The sequence below is a fragment of the Lepus europaeus genome, chromosome 9, assembly GCF_033115175.1.
Source record: "Lepus europaeus isolate LE1 chromosome 9, mLepTim1.pri, whole genome shotgun sequence".
Taxonomy (NCBI): domain Eukaryota; kingdom Metazoa; phylum Chordata; class Mammalia; order Lagomorpha; family Leporidae; genus Lepus; species Lepus europaeus.
The window spans coordinates 90,968,468-90,988,460 of NC_084835.1; the positions used below are offsets into that span (position 1 = coordinate 90,968,468).

General features: G+C 39.5%; 1 pseudogene; it reads right to left on the bottom strand.

Moving 5' to 3' along the window:
- Nucleotides 1-774: 774 nt before the first annotated feature.
- The window catches only part of LOC133766358 (60 kDa heat shock protein, mitochondrial-like), a 40,909-nt pseudogene continuing 21,690 nt past the window's right edge, over nucleotides 775-19,993 (bottom strand).

The following is a 19,993-nucleotide window of genomic DNA, read 5'->3' on the forward strand; positions in this document are numbered from 1 at the left end:
ATGAGTAGAAAATGAGAGAGACTTCTGTACAGTAGCCTCAGTGCCCCAGTGTACCACTGATATAGGTTTCTTTGAGTCACAGTTTTTACTAAAGTTTTAGAAATAGCTAGAGAGAATTTCAACACAGGAAAATAAGTATCCTCAGAGAACAAAGCAGAAAGTACAAAGATCTATAACCTTACAGAGTCAGCTTATTGATCCATTTCAATTCTGTTTTCTTCCTGTTCATACATCTTCTCTTTGTCTTCTTCCATAGTTCCCAATCTTTTACCTTTACTGATGTAATCCTTACATGCGTAGGATCCCACTATTTCTTTAGGAAAACTCAGGGGCCCTAGAGCCAGTGAATGGACTGATAGATGCCTGCCCACATCCATCATGTCTCCTCTCTCTCCTTCACTCTCAGCATCTCTTCAGTTACTAGATTATTTCACATGTACCTCAGAAATGCATCTGAGATTTTCTGTCACTGCCTTACATTAGTCCATATCTTCTCTCATTTAGAATATGATCTCTCCCTGCCATCACTATCTCAGCAGTCACTTTTTCCCATAGCCTCACAATCTGAATGATAATTCCTAGAAGCAAAGTTCCTCACATTATGTAGACTTCTATTTATGTAACCTACAGGATGTAACACAAATTTCTAACTTTTTTTTTCAGAAATGAACAAATGTCTTTTTTATTTATTCAAAAGTACAAAATGAATTATCTGTAGGCATGGACAATGACAGCAGTAAACCATATATATTGTCAACTAAAACCAATAACTGATGCTAATAGTGATTTTCTTCAGCAAGCCTTTTCTCCATTTTATTCAACTGACTTCTCTGAAGTTCTTGATGAGGAACATTGCCTTGAGCTTCCTGTCACAGTTCATTAATAATGGTAAAGCATTATTCTAAGAATTAGAACATACCACCTCCCATACCACCTCCCATTCTGCCCATCGTGCCCATTCCAGGGTCCTTCTCTTCTTTAGGAATTTCTGTGACTACAACTTCTGCTATAGTTAACAGAGAGGCCATCCAGCAGCATCCAGTAAAGCAGTTCTTACAACCTTTGTTGGATCAATGATTCCTTTTTCTGTCATATTCACAAAATCTCCAAGCATAGCATCATAACCAATTTCTGAGGAGCTTTGCAGAATTTTCTCAACAACCAAGGATCCTTCAACACCTGCATTCTTAGCAATAGTCATTGCTGGAATTTTCACTGTTCTTTTAATAATTTCTATACCAATTTTTTGATCTTCATTAGCTGGAGTTAGTGAGTCCAAGGCTGGAATGCACCGAAGCAGGGCACAACCTCCTCCCAGAACAATGCCTTCTTCAACAGCAGCTCTTGTAGCATTTAGGGCATCTGTAACTCTGTCCTTCTTTTCATCTACTTCAACATCACTTGTCCCACCAACCTTCAGCACAGCTACTCCGTCGGAAAGCTTTGCAAGACATTCATTCAGTTTTTCTTTTTCATATTCACTAGTTGTGATGTCTAACTGCTCAATGATTTCTTGAATACGTTTTTCAATTTGAGCCTTGTCACCTTTTCCTTTCAAAAGTATAGCATCATCTTTGGTCACAATGACTTCTCCAACTTTTCCTAAGTCATGAGGCTGAACATCTTCAAGATCCCCATTCAGGAGAAGACTTTTCTATACCTCATGCCTTTGAAAAGACTTTTCTTGTACTAAAAGCATGGGTGCTTAATTTATTTTCTTCTCCTTTACTACCATAACATATATGCTGTTTAGTAATAGTGAGCCTGGATATAATGGGGAGGTGTTCATACCATCCATTCCAGACATCTAAGCACCTCTTCCCTTCACCACCCTCAAACTCACAGGCATCCCACAACAGGTTGGATCAAGTTGGCTTAGGGAATATACCCACACTCCATGCTATGTAGAAGGAAAAAAAAAACCTTGCATATATGATTTAAGCATATCAATGATTATTATTGCTTTCATTAGATAATACCTCTGTTCTAGCTAGAAACAAATTTTGTCCTATCAAAGAAATATTTTCTAATTACTGGGTCTATAAAATTCATTACATAGTAGGATTGCATTGACTGGTAATTTTCCTCTGTCCTTTCTTTCCTTGCTCCTATCTTCCCTTTGTCTTCTCCTTACTGCCTGTGTTCATCCTTTTTGGATTTTGAGAGTTGTACAGCATTGTTCCATGGGTTGTAGAGGATTCTAAAATGTTGCCATGGTCTTGGATGATACATTTAGGTGCACAAAGGCAAGGGAAGGATGATCAAAGTAACTCTACACACAGCTGAGCGAATAGGGTTAAGGAGGAGCAGAGAAGAAAGAGAATGCTTCTGAGGCACAATCATGAAGTTTTTGAAGCTTTTAGATCAAATAGGTGTTCAGTTATTGGAGTGGAGACAGGTGCAGCCACTGAAAGGAAAGTGCCTATATGTAAATAGGTTAGCAGCATGAAATGTGTTTGGGTACACTGGGGGAAGAATGTAAATTTTAATCAACTGAAATATATATAATAAAAAGTGGGTATGTGGAGTTATTTATGTTTATTTAGTCATAGACATATCAGAATAGGCGTTTTCTCTTTTTTGGAAATTGTACTTGAGCTCATGTCTTGATTCAGTAGTGATGAATGAAACATTTTCTTTTGGTTTTCATTTGTTCTTCAAGTAATATTATTGATTGTCCACAATTATCAGACACTGTACTTAGTCTCTGTCTGCTGATAATTATGTGTCAGACTTAAGTATTTAGAAACAGTAGGAGAGATTATTAATCAAATCTACAAATCTACATTTTATTCTATGTCTACAGGCTCCTAAATGAGAGCTTTCCAGTCCATCTATTATTGAACTTACCACACTGCCTTGACTAAAGGTATAGAGAAGAAAAATACAAACTTAGTCTTACCATGTTCATTATACTAATTAACTATACATGTGACTGTATCTATATCTGTTTTCACCACTCAGGATAATTGTTGAACTTATCATTTTCACATTTATTTTGTTATAGCATAGTGCAGGAATAAACTGACTTGTTCATTCTCTCTGGAGTTTGGTGCAAGGGATGTAGTTGTGTGTTCCTAAATGAACTTTATTAATGGATCACCTCTTACATGTATCCTAGCAACATTCAAAATAATTTTATAACTGCCCAGTTGTCCTTATCAGTAGACCATGCTGTTTTCTCTGTTCACGGACACAATCTCAAGGCCATTGCTAAGCTTCTAATTGACTGTTCAAAATGATTCAATTATATTCCTCCAATTATAAGAAAAAAAGGTAAAAAATGATCTGGAAGTAATCATGTGTCCTAGGAAATGGTATGTGAGGGAAATGGCAAAGGAATGTTGCAATTATTATCTTGTGCTGAGGAGGTTTGATTCAAGGTTAATCATCTCCTGCTTAGCTTTGTCCTTCTACTTGGATAAATACCTGCCTGGGCTACAAGAGCCGAGAGAGACCAGGGACACGTGAGGCTAGGAATGATTGAGTATGGTTCTCAACTTAATACATTTTTCACTTATTTGTGGAATGGCACCTGACACTTTAAATAACATATTTAATCAGATTGACTCAAAATGCTTTCCAAATACGTGCATTGTCCTTGTTTAGAAACAGAGGCAGAGTGAAAGATAGCTAAATGACTTACTAAGTTCACAGAAATTACAAAAGAATGGGAAACAGTACACAGAGAGCCCTAATGCATTGCAAACCCCACAACCACAACTAAGGGTGTCCAGATGAGTTAAGTGAAGGCTAGGGATTCTCAGGACTGGGTTGCTGCTAGTTAGCTGTGTGCAGTTGAGATTTAGTTTTCCTCATTTTAAACAATAAGAGGTTTTCTCTGAGATCTGTGATAGCAATACATTCCTATGTCATGGCTTCAGAAATGTCAACCTTTTCACTTTTGAAATAATAGCAATTTGGGGAGATTTCAGTTGCAATTTACTTCTGTTCTGAAAAAAAAATTTCAAGTCAATGACAGTTTTAATTAAAGGGAAAAAAGCCTACTCATTTAGCCTTTGCTATTAGCTACTTAGTGGCCAATGAATATGTTCTGTAACATTATGTCATGGGAGATCTTGTTGGCATTTTATTGATCATACATTTGTATTCATTTAGCATACTTTTATTGAATTGCTACCATATTCAAAGTCTGTGTTACGTACTGCTGAAATAGAGCACTGAATAAGATGGAATTCTTGCCTACTTTACACTTACAAGCAGGAACAGGGAATCATAAATCGCTCAGTAGAGTCCATGGCAAGATAAAAGAGCAGTGAAATATAGTAAAGCCAGATGATTGAGGCAATGCCATGAAGAGGTATGAAGCTTGTGTTTGAATTCTGACTATACCATTTACTTGGAAAATGCATAAGAGCTCACGTGGATGCTCTTTTTAAAAACTTTTATTTAATAAATATAAATTTTGAAATTACAACTTTTGGATTATAGCGGTTTTCCCCTCCATAACCACCCTCCCAACCACAAGCCATTCCATCTCCTACTTCCTCTCCCATCCCATTCTTCATTAAGATTCATTTTGAATTATCTTTATATACAGAAGATCAACTTAGTATATACTAAGTAAAGATTTCAACAGTTTGCACCCACACAGACACACAAAGTATAAAGTACTGTTTGAGTACTAGTTTTACCATTAATTTGCATAGTAAAACACATTAAGGACAAAGATCCTACGTGGGGAGTAAGTGCACAGTGACTCCTGTTGTTGATTTAACAATTGATACTCTTATTTATGACGTCAGTAATCATCTGAGGCTCTTGTCATTTTTTAAAAAAAAAGATTTACACATTTATTTGAAAGAGTTACACAGAGAAAGCAGGAGAGTCAGAGAAAGGGAGAGAGAGAGAGAGAGAGAGAGAGAGAGAGAGGTCCTCAACCCACTGGTTCACTCCCCAATTGGCTGCAATGGTCAGAGCTGCTCTGATCCGAAGCCAGGAGCCAGAAACTTCTTCAGGGTCTCCCACGTGGGTGCAGGGGCCCAAGGACTTGGGACATTTTACTGCTTTCCCAGGTGATAGCAGAGAGCTGGATAGGAATTAGAGCAGCTGGGACACGAACTGGTGCCAATATGGGATGCTGGCACTGGCGGCTGCTTTACCCGCTACGCCACAGCGCTGGCCCTGCTCACGTAGATACTCTAAACATGGACTTTGTCTTCTGTAAAGTGAATCCAATAACAACACCTACTTCACATTACTAAGATAATTAATGTGAAAATTGTTATTCCAAATAAAAGTTACTAGGTGCTAAGAATCAGGAAAAATCTAGGCAGGATGGTCTTTGAATAGAGATTTGAAATATGAGACAACTGTCAATAACTGGAAAATGGAGAAATAAGAAATAACACATAAAAAGCCTCATAAATGAGTAAAGACTTGGGGACATTCAAGAATCTGGAGAATGGTGGATACTGCCAAGAGTTGGGGTAGGGAGAATCAGAGACTAAGAAGAAGTCAATAGGGTTAGCATTGAACATCGTGCAAAGGACTTTGTGTTTATTCTGCAGCTGCTGAGCCTGTGTACATTTAAAACCAATTGCTCTGTGTTCTTTTTAGATATTCCTTCATTCCCATCTTATACTAACTCAGATTAACCTCTTCTCTAGAATGAGACATTGTATCATATGTGGTGTCACTGTAAATTACAAAATTTATTTTTATGTGTAGCCTGATAGCTCACTGACAACTCTAAACTCTCATTCAAGTGAAACTACTTGTTATTCTTGTGTAGTTTTTTAATTTTTTTTTTACTTTGTGGAATTTCCATTTACTTTGTGGTAATTTCCTAGGCTTGTGTACTTGATGTATGTATGTTTTTTAAACAAAGTATGTATGTTTTCTAAAATTATTCATTCCCAGGAGCTTAAAATCTATGAACTCTCTGCAATGCTGGTGAATTTAAAATGAAGAACCAAGTTTGAATATCAGTTTGGCTCTTTCTTAAAATAACATAGTTTTTCTTAAAATAAACATAAGCTTATAATATGATCCAACGATTTGGATCTTAGTATCTTCCCAAGATACATGAAAACTTATATCCACATAAAGATTAGTATGTGAATATTGTGGCAGTACTATTTACAATAGCCAAAAAGTAGAAACAACTCAAATGTGCAACTGATGAATGCATAAACCAAATATGGTACATCTATGCAAAGGAATATTACTCAGCAGTTAAAATGAGTGAAAATGGATATGTGCTAGACTATTGACGAGCCCCAGAAACATTATACTAAGTGAATGAAACTAGACAATAAGGCCACATAGTGTATGACTTCATTCATGTGCAATTACCAAAGAAGGAAAATTTATAGAAATGCAAAGTAGATATATGGTTGCTCGAGTCTGGATATGATTGGTAATGAGCGTAAATGAGCGCAAGACTTCATTTTTGGATGAAAATGTTCTAATTAGATTATGTGATAGTTGTACAACTATGTATACTAACTAAAAATTAAAATGAGCTCTTTGGAAATAGGATATGTTTGAGGCAAAATATAAATGAGCATTTAAATTTACTGACTGATGTGTAATATTTTGAAAGTTATTAGAAAAAATAATTATTACTTTTGATTGGGTTTTAAAGAATCTCTTGGAAAAAGTAAGTTTCTGAAGTGAATATGGAAAAGTTTGCATTGAGTTGGGTTTTGAAATATAAATAAGGGAGAACGGCAAGATGGCGGAATAGGAAGGGAGCACACTGATGGTCCAGGAAGGGACAGTTTAATAAAAGTGGAGATACTGCAGGTTCAAGGAAGAGTAGGGGAAGAAACAGCAGAGGAAACTCTTCTGGAACTAGTGATTCACAGTGGACCTGAGTGGAGAGCATGGGAGCCCACGATTAGGGACACCAGTGGCAGAATCAACACACCAGCGCTGGAACGCGAGGTGAGCCGAACCTCAATAGCCTGAGACACCAGTGGGCAAGCAGAAAGAGGAGACTAGAGGGAACGAGGCTTGAAACTCTGTGGGGAAAATTTCACCAGGCTAACTAGAAGAGAGAAGAAAAAAAGTGACCGATACGGACACGAGTTTGTCTCTCTCTGCTCGCCTCTCAAAGGCGAGCAAAACAAAGAGCAAGCACCATTTTGGACATATGTCATAAGCGGGCCACCTCAGGGCTGCACCGGCCCTGAGCCTAGCAGAAAAACCTGACTCTGGGGGGAGTGAAATAATAGGAAATTAGGACCTAGTGAATGTGTGGTGCTAATGAACTGAGACTGTGAAAAAAGAGATGGTGGGGGAGAGAACTCACAGAATTCACTCTCCAGAGATGCTACAATTCAGTAACCTTGGCAACCCAGTGGGAGACTGCAGGAGAATTTGAGCCCACACTGAGGGCAGCACAGATTCCCTGTGTGGTCCTTGGGAAAGAGCTTCTAATCTATGGCTCCTGTGGGTAAATCATTCGCCTGCTAACTACATCCAATTCCGCTCAGCTGTGCAGAATTACTTCCCTTTGGAATAAAAAAAAAAAAAAAAAAGAAAGAGAGAGATTTACCACGCCTAATCTGGGAGTGTCACTTTGGCATACCATTAACCCTAAGGAACCAAACAGAGCTCTCAGGCCACACCCATCTCAAGCCTCTAAGGCTCCTCCAAAAGCAGACAGTCCACTTAATACAGTCATAGTATAACAAGAAAAAAACCCACAAAAGGGCTGAAGAATCCAATGATATATCCACAATGCCAAGCAACAAACACAAAAACCGAGGAAACAAGAACAAGGAAGACGTTATGACACCCCCAAATGAACAAGACACCCCAAGCCAAGATTATGAAAATGATGAGATGGAAGAAATGCAAGATACAGATTTCAAAGAATTTATGATGAGAAAAATTAGAAGTTTTCAAAAACAAATGCTTGAGGTACAGAATTCCTTACTGGACAGGATAGAAAATCTCCTTCGAGAAAATGAAATCTTAAGAAGGAATGAAAATGAAACGCAGAAACTAGTAGAACAGGAAAGTGTGATAGTGAAATCAAAATGAAATGAAGAACTCAATAGATCAAATGACAAACACATTAGTGAGCCTTAAAAACAGAGTCAGTGAAACAGAAGAGAATATTGGACTTAGAAGACAGAGCACAGGAAAGTATACAGTCAAACCAAAGAAAAGAAGAGGAAATTAGAAATCTAAAAAATATTGTTGGGAATCTACAAGATACTATTAAAAAACCCAACATTCGGGTTCTAGGAGTTCCTGAAGGCATGGAGAGAGTGAAAGGATTAGAAGGCCTTTTTCGTGAGATACTTGCAGAGAACTTCCCCGGTTTGGAGAAGGACAGAGACATCCTAGTACAGGAAGCTCATAGAACCCCTAATAAACATGACCAAAAGAGATCCTCACCACGACACGTTGTAATCAAACTCACCACAGTGAAATGTAAAGAAAAGATTCTAAAATGTGCAAGAGAGAAATGTCAGATTACTCTCAGAGGATCTCCAATTAGACTCACAGCTGACTTCTCTTCAGAAACCTTACAAGCTAGGAGAGAATGGCGAGATATAGCCCAGGTACTAAGAGAGAAAAACAAAGAGGGGCACTATATAATGATGAAGGGATCAATTCAACAGGAAGATATAATGATTATCAATGTATATGCACCTAATTACAGGGCACTGGTTTATTTAAAAGATTTGTTAAGGGACTTAAAGGGAGACTTAGACTCCAATACAATAGTACTGGTGGACTTCAATACTCTACTCTCAGAAATAGACAGATCAACAGGACAGAAGATCAACAAAGAGAAAGTAGATTTAAACGACACTATAGCCCAAATGGATCTAACAGATATCTACAGAACTTTTCATCCTACACATAAAGCATTTACATTCTTCTCAGCAGAACATGGAACCTTCTCTAGGATTGACCACATACTAGGCCATAAAGCAAGTCTCAGCAAATTCAAAAGAATTAGAATCATATGATGCAGCTGCTCAGACCCCAAAGGAATGAAGTTGGAAATTAGCAACTCAGGAATCCCTAGAGCATATGCAAACACATGGAGACTGAAGAACATACTCCTGAATGAACAATGGGTCATAGAAGAAATCAAAAGAGAAATCAAAAACTTTCTGGAAGTAAATGAGGATAACAGCACAACATGCCAAAACTTATTGGATACAGCAAAAGCAGTGTTAAGAGGAAAGTTTATATCAGTAGGTGCCTACATCAAGAAATTGGAAAGGCACCGAATAGATGAGCTTTCAAGTCATCTCAAGGATCTAGAAAATCTGCAGCAAAGCAGACCTAAATCTAGTAGGAGAAGAGAAATAATTAAAATCAGAGAAGAAATCAACAGGATTGAATCAAAAAAAAAACATTACAAAAAATCAGCTCATGGATTGGAAGAATCAATATCATCAAAATGTCCATTTTCCCAAAAGCAATTTACAGATTCAATGCAATACGAATCAAAATACCAAAGACATTCTTCTCAGATTTGGAAAAAATGATGCTGAAATTCATATGGAGATACAGGAGACCTCGAATAGCTAAAGCAATCTTGTACAACAAAAACAAAGCCGGAGGCATCAAAATACCAGATTTCAGGACATACTACAGGGCAGTTGTTATCAAAACAGCATGGTGCTGGTGCAGAAACAGATGGATAGACCAATGGAACAGAATAGAAACACCAGAAATCAACGCAAACATCTACTGCCAACTTATATTTGATCAAGGATCTAAATCCAATTCCTGGAACAAGGACAGTCTACTCAATAAACGGTGCTGGGAAAATTGGATTTCTATGTGCAGAAGCATGAAGCAAGACCCATACCTTTCACCTTACACAAAAACTCACTCAACATGGATTAAAGAATTTAATCTATGACCTGACACCATCAAAATATTAGAGAGCATTGGAGAAACCTGCAAGATATAGGTACTGGCAAAGACTTCCTAGAAAAGACCCTGGAGGCGCAGGCAGTCAAAGCCAAAATTAACTATTGAGATTGCATCAAATTGAGAAGTTTCTGTACTGCAAAAGAAACAGTCAGGAGAGTTTTGAGGCAACCAACAGAATGGGAAAAAATATTTGCAAATACGCAACAGATAAAGGGCTGATAACCAGAATCCACAAAAAAATCAAGAAACTCCACAACATCAAAACAAACAACCCACTTAAGAGATGGGCCAAGGACCTCAATAGACATTTTTCAAAAGAGGAAATCCAAATGGCCAACAGACACATGAAAAAATATTCAAGATCACTAGCAATCCGGGAAATGCAAATCAAAACCACAATGAGGTTTCACCTCACCCCGGTTAGAATGGCTCACATTCAGAAATCTACCAACAACAGATGCTGGTGAGGATGTGGGGAAAAAGGGACACTAATCCACTGTTGGTGGGAATGCAAACTGGTTAAGCCACTATGGAAGTCAGTCTGGAGATTTCTCAGAGACCTGAATATAACCCTACCATACAACCCAGCCATCCCACCCCTTGGAATTTACCCAAAGGAAATTAAATTGGCAAACACCTTAATGTCTGCACCTTAATGTTTATTGCAGCTCAATTCACAATAGCTAAGACCTGGAACTAACCCAAATTTCCCATCAACAGTAGACTGGATAAAGAAATTATAGGACATGTACTCTATAGAATACTATACAGCAGTAAAAAAACAATGAAATCTGGTCATTTGCAACAAAATGGAGGAATCTGGAACACATCACGCTGAGTGAATTAAGCCAGTCCCAAAGGGACAAATATCATATGTTTTCCCTGATCGGTGACAACTAACTGAGCACCAAAGGGGAAAGCTGTTGAAGTGAAATGGACACTATGAGAAACAGTGACTTGATCAGCCCTTGTCCTGACTGTTGATGTACAATGTAATACTTTATCCATTTTAGTATTTGTTGTTGTTGTTGTTGTTCTAGTACTATTGGTTGAACTCTGTAATTAACACACAATTATTCTTAGGTGTTTAAATTTTAACTGAAAAATGATTCCTGTTAAATATAAGAGTGGGAATAAGAGAGGGAGGAGATGTACAATTTGGGACATGCTCAATTGGACTTGCCCAAAATGGTGGAATTAGAAAGGTGCCAGGGGATTCCAATACAATCCCATCAAGGTGGCATGTACCGAAGCCATCTCACTAGTCCAAGTGATCAATTTCAGTTCACAATTGATCACACTGATAGGTCTGAGAGTCAAAGGGATCACACAAAAAAGACTAGTGTCTGCGGATACTAACTGATAGAATAAAAAAGGGAGAGAACGATCCATCATGTGAAGCGGGATACACAGCAGACTCATAGAATGGCAGATGTCCTACACATTACTCTGGCCTCAGAATCAGCCCTTAAGGCACTCGGATCTGGCTGAAGAGCCCATGAGAGTATTGTAGGCATGGAAAGCCAAGACACTGTGGCAAAATAAAAAGAGGACCAAAATAAAAAATCTCTGCAAGTGAGATCCCAGTGGAAAGAGTGGGGCCATCAAAGAAGGAATTACCTTTCTCTGAAGGGATAGAGAACTTCCACTTTGACTATGACCCTGTCAAAACAAGATGGATGTTGGTGAACTCAAAAGGCTTCCATAGCCTTGGCAACTCATGACTAGAGCCTAGGGAGATTACTGACGCCATAAACAAGTGTTTGAAATTGTTAAGTCAACAACAGGAGTCACTGTGTACTTACTTCTCATGTGGGATCTGTCCTTAATGTGTTGTCCAATGTGAAGTAATGCTATAACTAGTACTGAAACAGTATTTTTACACTTTATGTTTCTGTGTGGGTGCAAACTGATGAAATCTTTACTTAATATATACTAAATTGATCTTCTGTATATAAAGATAATTGCAAATGAATCTTGATGTGAATGGAATGGGAGAGGGAGCGGGAGATGGGAGGGGTGCGAGTGGGAGGGAATTTGGGAGGGGGAAGCCATTGTAATCCATAAGCTGTACTTGGGAAATTTATATTTACTAAATAAAAAAAAAGAAATATAAATAAAATTTATTCAAGATTCTTTAGTTGGTTTGCCCTGAACTATACTCCCTAAACATATATTTCTTTATTTCATTTAGAACAGTTCAGTTTGGTATTCCACATTCACTGTTTTTTAAATACTATTTGACATCTATCACTCTCTCTCAGAATATTACTTTTCCTTTCAGAATTCCCTTCACAGTAAGAATAACAGCTTATTTCTTTTTATTCCCCAACAAGGTACCTAGTGCTGTGCATAGTTTAGTTAACCCCAACTCCCATGAACAACCCTAGCTTTCTTTTTTTTTTTTTTTTTTTTTTTTTTTATTTTGACAGGCAGAGTGGATAGTGAGAGAGAGAGAGACAGAGAGAGAAAGGTCTTCCTTTTTGCCGTTGGTTCACCCTCCAATGTCCGCTGCAACTGTCGCATCGTGCTGATCCAAAGGCAGGAGCCAGGTGCTTTTCCTGGTCTCCCATGCGGGTGCAGGGCCTCAGCACTTGGGCCATCCTCCACTGTCTTCCCGGGCCATAGCAGAGAGCTGTCCTGGAAGAGGGGCAACCGGGATAGAATCCAGCGCCCTGACCAGGACTAGAACCCGGTGTGCCGGCGCCGCAAGGCGGAGGATTAGCCTGTTAAGCCACGGCGCCGGCCAACCCTAGCTTTCTTACCTGACCAACTGATACCATGTCTAGGGGGTAGCACAAACAGGGTATCATGGTGGGGATAGTGGAGGATGAGCCATGAACTTGAGATAGTGCAGGGTAATTAACTGAGTCCTTATTAGGAGACCTTGAAAACCAGGGAGAGAGAGTTTGGTAATTAGCTAGCTGAGGAGCAAAAGAGCAGCTGGTATAGATGGTATATTAGGAACCAAACCTATGAGCAATGTGGGGTTAGCTTGTGAGAGGAGAGCTTCAGTCCAGACAGGATCACTTTTTTTGGTCATGTATTTTAAAGCTCAGTTCTCCTGTATTGAGATTCTCATGATAGTTTGCTTTACTTTAAGTTCTGCTGCCTAGAAATTACTTGTTTCTTTGTGGTTCTCCTCTGGCACTAACTGGAGGAGGCTGATTTTTTTTTTTTTGAAAAGTTTTTGCAAGAGCACTCTGATACAAGATGACTATTGTTTCCAAAGGACTTCACTCTATATCTAATTTTTTTAAATATCAAACTTTTTTTTAAACAAATCATTTTTGAAAGCAGAATGTGTGTGTGTGTGTGTGTGTTAGAGAGAGAGAGAGAGAGAGAGAGAGAGAGAGAGAGAGAATCTTCTAGTCACTGATTGACTCCTCAAATGACTGGAGCCTGGAACTCCATCCTGATCTCCCACGTGAGCAGTAGGGGTTTAGAGGTTCAAACACTTGGACCATCATATGCCATGCATTAGCAAGAAACTGGATCAGAAGCAGAGCAGCTGGGACATGAACCTGCACTCATGCCAGCATCACAAGTGGTGGTGTAACACACTGCATCATAACGCTGGCCCCTTTTGTTCTCATTTGAAAGTCAGCAATAGAAAATAAAATTCATATATTAGCCTAGACTAAATATTGTGTTTTGATTTTTTAATAAGATATGCTGAAATTTGGAAGCTCCTTTGCTACTACAAAACTGACTCACATGTAAAACATTAATATCATGTCTACAATTTTGTTTCTTGTCGGTTAGAAGGGAACATTCCTTGACATAGCAGCAAACCACAAAGTTCCACTGTTAACAGCAGCATTGTGACTTAGTGTTTTTCAGTCTGACCTGAAACACATTCAACATCCCCAAAATCGATGCCCTGAGCTCCGTGGGGCCTGAGGACCAATAGGGAGTATGATTTTGAAGTCATTATCAATAACTATAGTACATAAGCTCACATCCAGATGAACATTCTCCATATGAAATGGTGAGTTCAATATTCTTCTATTTGGAAGGGAACTGGAGTTCGTGGAACAAAAGGTCTATTAATGCTACACAAATCACATTGATGTTGCAATGGACAGCTCCTATAGCTCCAGCTGGAGCTCATAAAAATCCAGGAGCCTGTACGCCTTAAGTCCAAAAGGTAGAAGATGGCCATTGACCTCTTTCAGAGTGAGGGAAAGAAATACTTCAAAATAAAAAGGATATAAAACAGCTTTCATCCGTATATTCCCCATCATTCAATGGCAGCAGAATCTGTGATCGACTCAAGTTATTGCAGGATTGAATTTGATTAAAATGCACAGAAGTGACAGAGATGTATGAGCAGACTTTTGAGGTACTCACATTGACTGGACTTTCTCCCAGTTGTAAGTTGATTGTCACTGTCTTCCCTCAGCTAAGTTTGGCAAGGCCCCAGAAATCAGGGTCAGTTTGTTAAACTGAACTGTCATAAAAAAGGATTCAGGTATATCAGTTTGATACACAGCAGAACAGTTCTCTGAACATTGAAGTATTACTCATGCAATACCTTATCAATTTAGTCAAACAAAATTCTAGTAGTTTGGGTCCTGTTGAAAGACCACTTACCATTTTTTAAACACATTCTGTATGTATGCCAAACAAATATTGTCAGTTCTATACTTCTGCTTCATAATTCTACAATTAATTTTTCGTATTGTAGACCTCAAATGTAGAAATAGGCTTCACAGAGATTAGATCTGTGATGCTCGGATTTATGCTAACTTTTACCCCAAAGGGATCTTGACGACCTAACAATCACATGAATCTCACAGGCGAATTATGAAGGGAAGATTCACAAAGCTTATCTGAGGAAGGAAAGAAACCAAGTTACTGAAACAAATGAGGTGTGTGGGAGTATGGAGAGATTTGGTGGTCAAGTACAGGAGATGGTTATTTTGGACAGCTCAGTGTCCATTTGTCAGGCCTCAAGCAGCCTGGAGGACCCACAGGGAGTGGCTGTCCAGAGCAACCGTTACACTAACAGAACTATGTGGGAGCTAGGTTAACCTCTGCCCGTCCACTTCACTAACACCTGAAAATTTACCACAAATAATTCCTCTCCATGGTATGTGCTTTGCCCTGTGATACCTCTATAGAAATAAAATACTTGTTTCTGAGAGAGGTAACACTAGAAAGCTAAAACCCCAGAGAATTTTAGATATGATTTAGTGCAATGTTTCATTTTATAGAAGAAATTGAAGTCCAGGAGTTAAGTGGCTATATTTTTAATGTTTTCTTTATTTTTATTTATTTATTGAAAGACAGAGAGAGAGAGAGAGAGAGAGACTGTGAAACAGGGAAACTGATCAAGAGAGATCCACTGGTTCACACCCCAAATGCCCACAACAGCTGGGATTGGGCCAAGCCAAAGCCAGGAGCCTGGAATTCAATCCAGGTGTCCCATGTAGGTGGCAGGGGCTCAAGTCCTTGAGTCATCTTCTGCTGCCTCCCAGGTTTTGCATTATCAGGAAGCTGAAATAGAAAGCATATCCATGACTCAAACCCAGCACTCTGAAATAGGGTGCTGGTGTCCCATGTGGTATCTTAACTGCTGTGCTAAATGCCCACCCTCAGGCTCAACATGAATCCAGTGCTAGAATTCACATTTAGCATTTTATTCTATATTGAATCATGGCTTATGGCATAGTGTATTCACTAACATTCAACGATTTGACTTCAGAGGTCCTTCCTGGGCAACTGTGGTTCTAATTTAAGGATCATTTCTTGATGAGGAGATTGTTGACTCATGTTTCTAGTTGCTCAAAACATGCACAGTCATTTGAAAAATAAAATAACAAGTATTTTGTAGAGTGGTGTATGATTGGGTTAAACAGTAAATCATGCTTATTCTGGATGTTTTCCTCTTATTGTAGAACCTGTTGGCTAAAAATTCAAGTATAGGCTGGCGCCGTGGCTCAATAGGCTAATCCTCTGCCTGCAGCACTGGCACACCGGGTTCTAGTCCTGGTTGGGGCACCGGATTCTGTCCCGGTTGCCCCTCTTCCAGGCCAGCTTCTGCTGTGGCCCGGGAGTGCAGTGGAGGATGGCCCAAGTTCTTGGGCCCTGCACCCGCATGGGAGACCAGGAGAAACACCTGGCTCCTGGCTTCGGATCAGCGTGGTGTGCCGGCTGCGGCAGCCATTGGAGGGTGAACCAACTTTAAAAGGAAGACCTTTCTCTCTGTCTCTCTCTCTCTCACTGTCCACTCTGCCTGTCAAAAAAAAAAAAAAAAAAGAAAAAAAAAGAAAAAGAAAATTCAAGTACAGTCTGGCCTTCTCTTACTTTATGGAGATGATTGGTACATAATGAATACTGAATAGTGGGAAAGGTATGACATTTCTCCAAAGTCATAGTTAGCAGCTGGCTACTTGTTGAGCCATAATAACAATAAAAGCAAATACTATCTTTGATGGACTGTTTGCAATGAGCCACACACTGTTCAAAATGCCTTATTTGATTTAACTTATTTTGTCCTTACTACAAGAGGTTGAGAAATGTGCCCAGCTCTTGAGAATCAGTTCCAAGATTCAAATTCTAACAGTCCTTTTAGAACTAACTGTTGAACCATGCAGCTCCTTATTGCAGGGCACAGCCTGTTTTCTTGTACTTTCTTCTTGGGTGCTCATTCTAATGAGTTACCACCCTCAATGCTAAAGAATACTTATATAACATCATCTACAACACTTCAGCATGAATTACTTTACATTAATTGCTTGTCTCTGATGTAAAGAGATCCTCATCTTGTGGTTAGAGGTTTGACCAGGATAGGATTGTGTGAAGTCTAGAACTTCTCATGATTAATATCACAATGTCTTAAACTTCCTTTGTGGTAAGGGGTGCTGTCTTATTTTGGGATGAAGGGATAGTCTTTGGTGGGAATTCTTGTTTAAGAAGCCAGAGACACTCAACTGCACCACTTATGTGATGTGTTACCTTGGACAAATTATCTTTACTCTAAGCACTAAGGCTTATAATCTGTAAGTATCTTTGTTTTCTTCTTGCTCTGCTCATGTCAGAATTTAAAGGTTATTTCCTCCACAGGACTAATGTTTTGGGAAAGTAAAATAGTTAATCTCAACTGCAAAAGAGATCTTAGCAGGCATAGACCACTGCTCCCATCTCACATGTCAGGTCTCTTATCTTACTCTGGTGATGAGTCATTGGTGAATGACAGAACAGGTAGAACTCCCTCCAAGACAGCTAATCACTTGCATGAAACCATTACAATGCCTGAATTTACTTCTACCCATTCCCTATGTTTTCCTATTTTTCCACTTCTAGTCATAAGGAATGGGAGTTCTCAGATGGCCTTATTCTACTAGAGAAGGTATGGGGGTGTAGAGAGATGAGGCAACAGCAATGGAAAGAGTTGTCAGAATTTTCTCAGGTCTGCTCTCCAACCAGAGAGGCTGAAGGCAGAAGTCCTCCACAGTGTTAGATAGAATAAAATCTCCATCCTTTATATACAATTTGCTTTGCATTGTCAGAGATGTTAGGACTATACAAGCAAATGGGCATGTAAAGATGGTCTTAGAAGATGATGTGAACTGAGTGATGGAGGAGGAAGATAAGAAAGAGGTCTTACAAACATACATTGTAGACCAAGACTACCATCTTTGGCTCTGCCATTTTCTAAGAAGGAAATAGTACAGAAGAAGACGTGAGATTGTATTTGCTTAGCTATATTAAGTGAAAATCACCTGATTGGGATAGAAACCACCTTTTAACATGGTTGAATTATGTATAGGAGTCAAAATCTCAGAGCCTCAGATATCTAGTTAATATAGCTTGTGAGGATGAAACTTTCTTCCATTGCCTTCCTGTCAGTTTCTTTTTTGGGCATGGATACTTAACATGGAAGAAGCTCAAGTGACATTAGTTAAATTGTCACATATAATTTGCAACATAAAAAAATTCAAGAAAACATTCAGATGACAAAAATAAAAGCTATGAAGTTAGTATGCAAAAATTCCCCCACTCCGAACCATCTACATACACCTACAAAATACCAGAAAGCTGAACAAAATTTCATGATGTAATTTTCAGTTTGGTTTGTTGAGATAAATTAAATTATTTGCAGTGAATCTTAACCAGGTTGGAGAAGTCCCATGCTGTGTTGCCCTGGCCCTACAGTTTGTAGGCAGAGGAATTAGTCCACACTTGGACTCTTTGGCCACCAGATGGCGATATTTCTTAGTTTTCCACCAAGATGTCTGGCCAGAGGCCATTAGAGATGCAGGGCATGTTGATCAGATGGCTGTTAAATCGGTGCAAAATCTGTAAAGGACGACAGATCACGCCTTATTTACTTATTTTTACTTAGACTTGATGAATTCAGTAAAATTCAATAATGAGAAAATGAGCACTGTGTGTTTGTGTTGGAGATGAACACGGAAGACTAGCATCAGAAATGGTTGGGAAGTTTGGTTTTATCTCCCTCAGTTGGTTTTCAAAATGAGATTCTTCTTACACTGCCTTCTGACAGCCTGGATTTTGTCAATGTGGGGTCAAAGGGTACACTGGCTGCAGTTTTGCTCATTTTCTTTTGTGTTTCTTTAGAGCAGGCTTCTCCTCCAGAATGGGTCACTTCACCCACTACTCCTGGGGCAGAGCCAGAGCAAGGGTGAGGCTGGGTCAAGAAACCAGGACAAGGAAGCTTGGTTTGTGGAAGTGGGATGGAGAAGCAGACATCCCAGGCAACCTCCACTGGCTGCACCCTCAGCTCATTCTCAATAGGAGAGTTAGAGATACCTCCACCCTAGTCTGAAGGTAGTGACTGCTATGCAAACAGCCAGCATCCTCACTACATCCCTGCCAAAGATGCAGATCCATTTTAAGCACAGGGAGAGAAATTTGAAGAGGAAATTAATCTTAAAATAATGCTTGTTCTGTATGCTGACCCATAACAGGAAATGGTACCAATTGGGATCCAGAACATTTGACTTCTTGACTTGGAGGCACCACTCTCCCACTGTGTGACATTGAACTTGTTCTTTTTTTATCTATAGTATGAGTCCTTTGACAAAAATCCTCCGCACCTACTTAAAATCATATTGTTCTGAACTGTTCACCTTGGTTATGCTGGGGAAATTTTAGAACCCAGGGTTCAACATTTGCCCATTTAAATCAGACTCTCTAGAGGTGTGGCCTCAGCATTCATTTTCTTTTACAAGTTGCCTAGGTGATTCTAATTTATAGCCAGACTTGAGCACTTTTGCTGGAATCAGAAGTTCCTTTTTTTTTTTTTGACAGGCAGAGTGGATAGTGAGAGAGAGAGACAGAGAGAAAGGTCTTCCTTTTTGCTGTTGGTTCACCCTCCAATGGCCGCTGTGGCCAGCGCATCTCACTGATCCGAAGCCAGGAGCCAGGCGCTTCTCCCGGTCTCCCATGCGGGTGCAGGGCCCAAGCACTTGGGCCTTCCTCCACTGCCTTCCCGGGCCATAGCAGAGAGCTGGCCTGGAAGAGGGGCAACTGGGATAGAATCCGGCGCCCCAACCGGGACTAGAACCTGGTGTGCCGGCGCCGCAAGGCGGAGGATTAACCTGTTAAGCCACGGCGCCGGCCTCATTTTATGTTTTTAAAAGATTATTTATTTGAAAGTCAGAATTATAGAGAGAGGGAGAGACAGAGAGAGACATCTTTCATCTGTTGGTTCACTCCCCATATGGCTAGTCCAACTGGGATTAGGCCAGGCCAAAGCCAGGATCCAGAAACTTCATATGGGTTTCCCACATGGGTGGAAGGGGCCCAAGTATTTGGATCATCCTCTATTGCTTTACCAGGCACATTAGCAGGGAGTTAGATCGGAAGTGGAGCATCTGGGACTCAAACTGGTGTCCATATGGGTTGCAGGTGTTGTAGGCTACAGCTTAATCTGCTACACCACAATACTGGTCCCCAGGAAAGGCTTATAATGTCAGGGTGGCAAGAAGCCTGGACATTGGACCAGATTATGAGAGAGTTGGGTTCCCCTTATCTATTCCACATTATCAAACTTAGACTTTATCCATTTTACAATTCCTCTAAGAAGATACATTTAAATTTAACATAGTAGGATTAGAACAATTTGAGATGTGCTTCTATA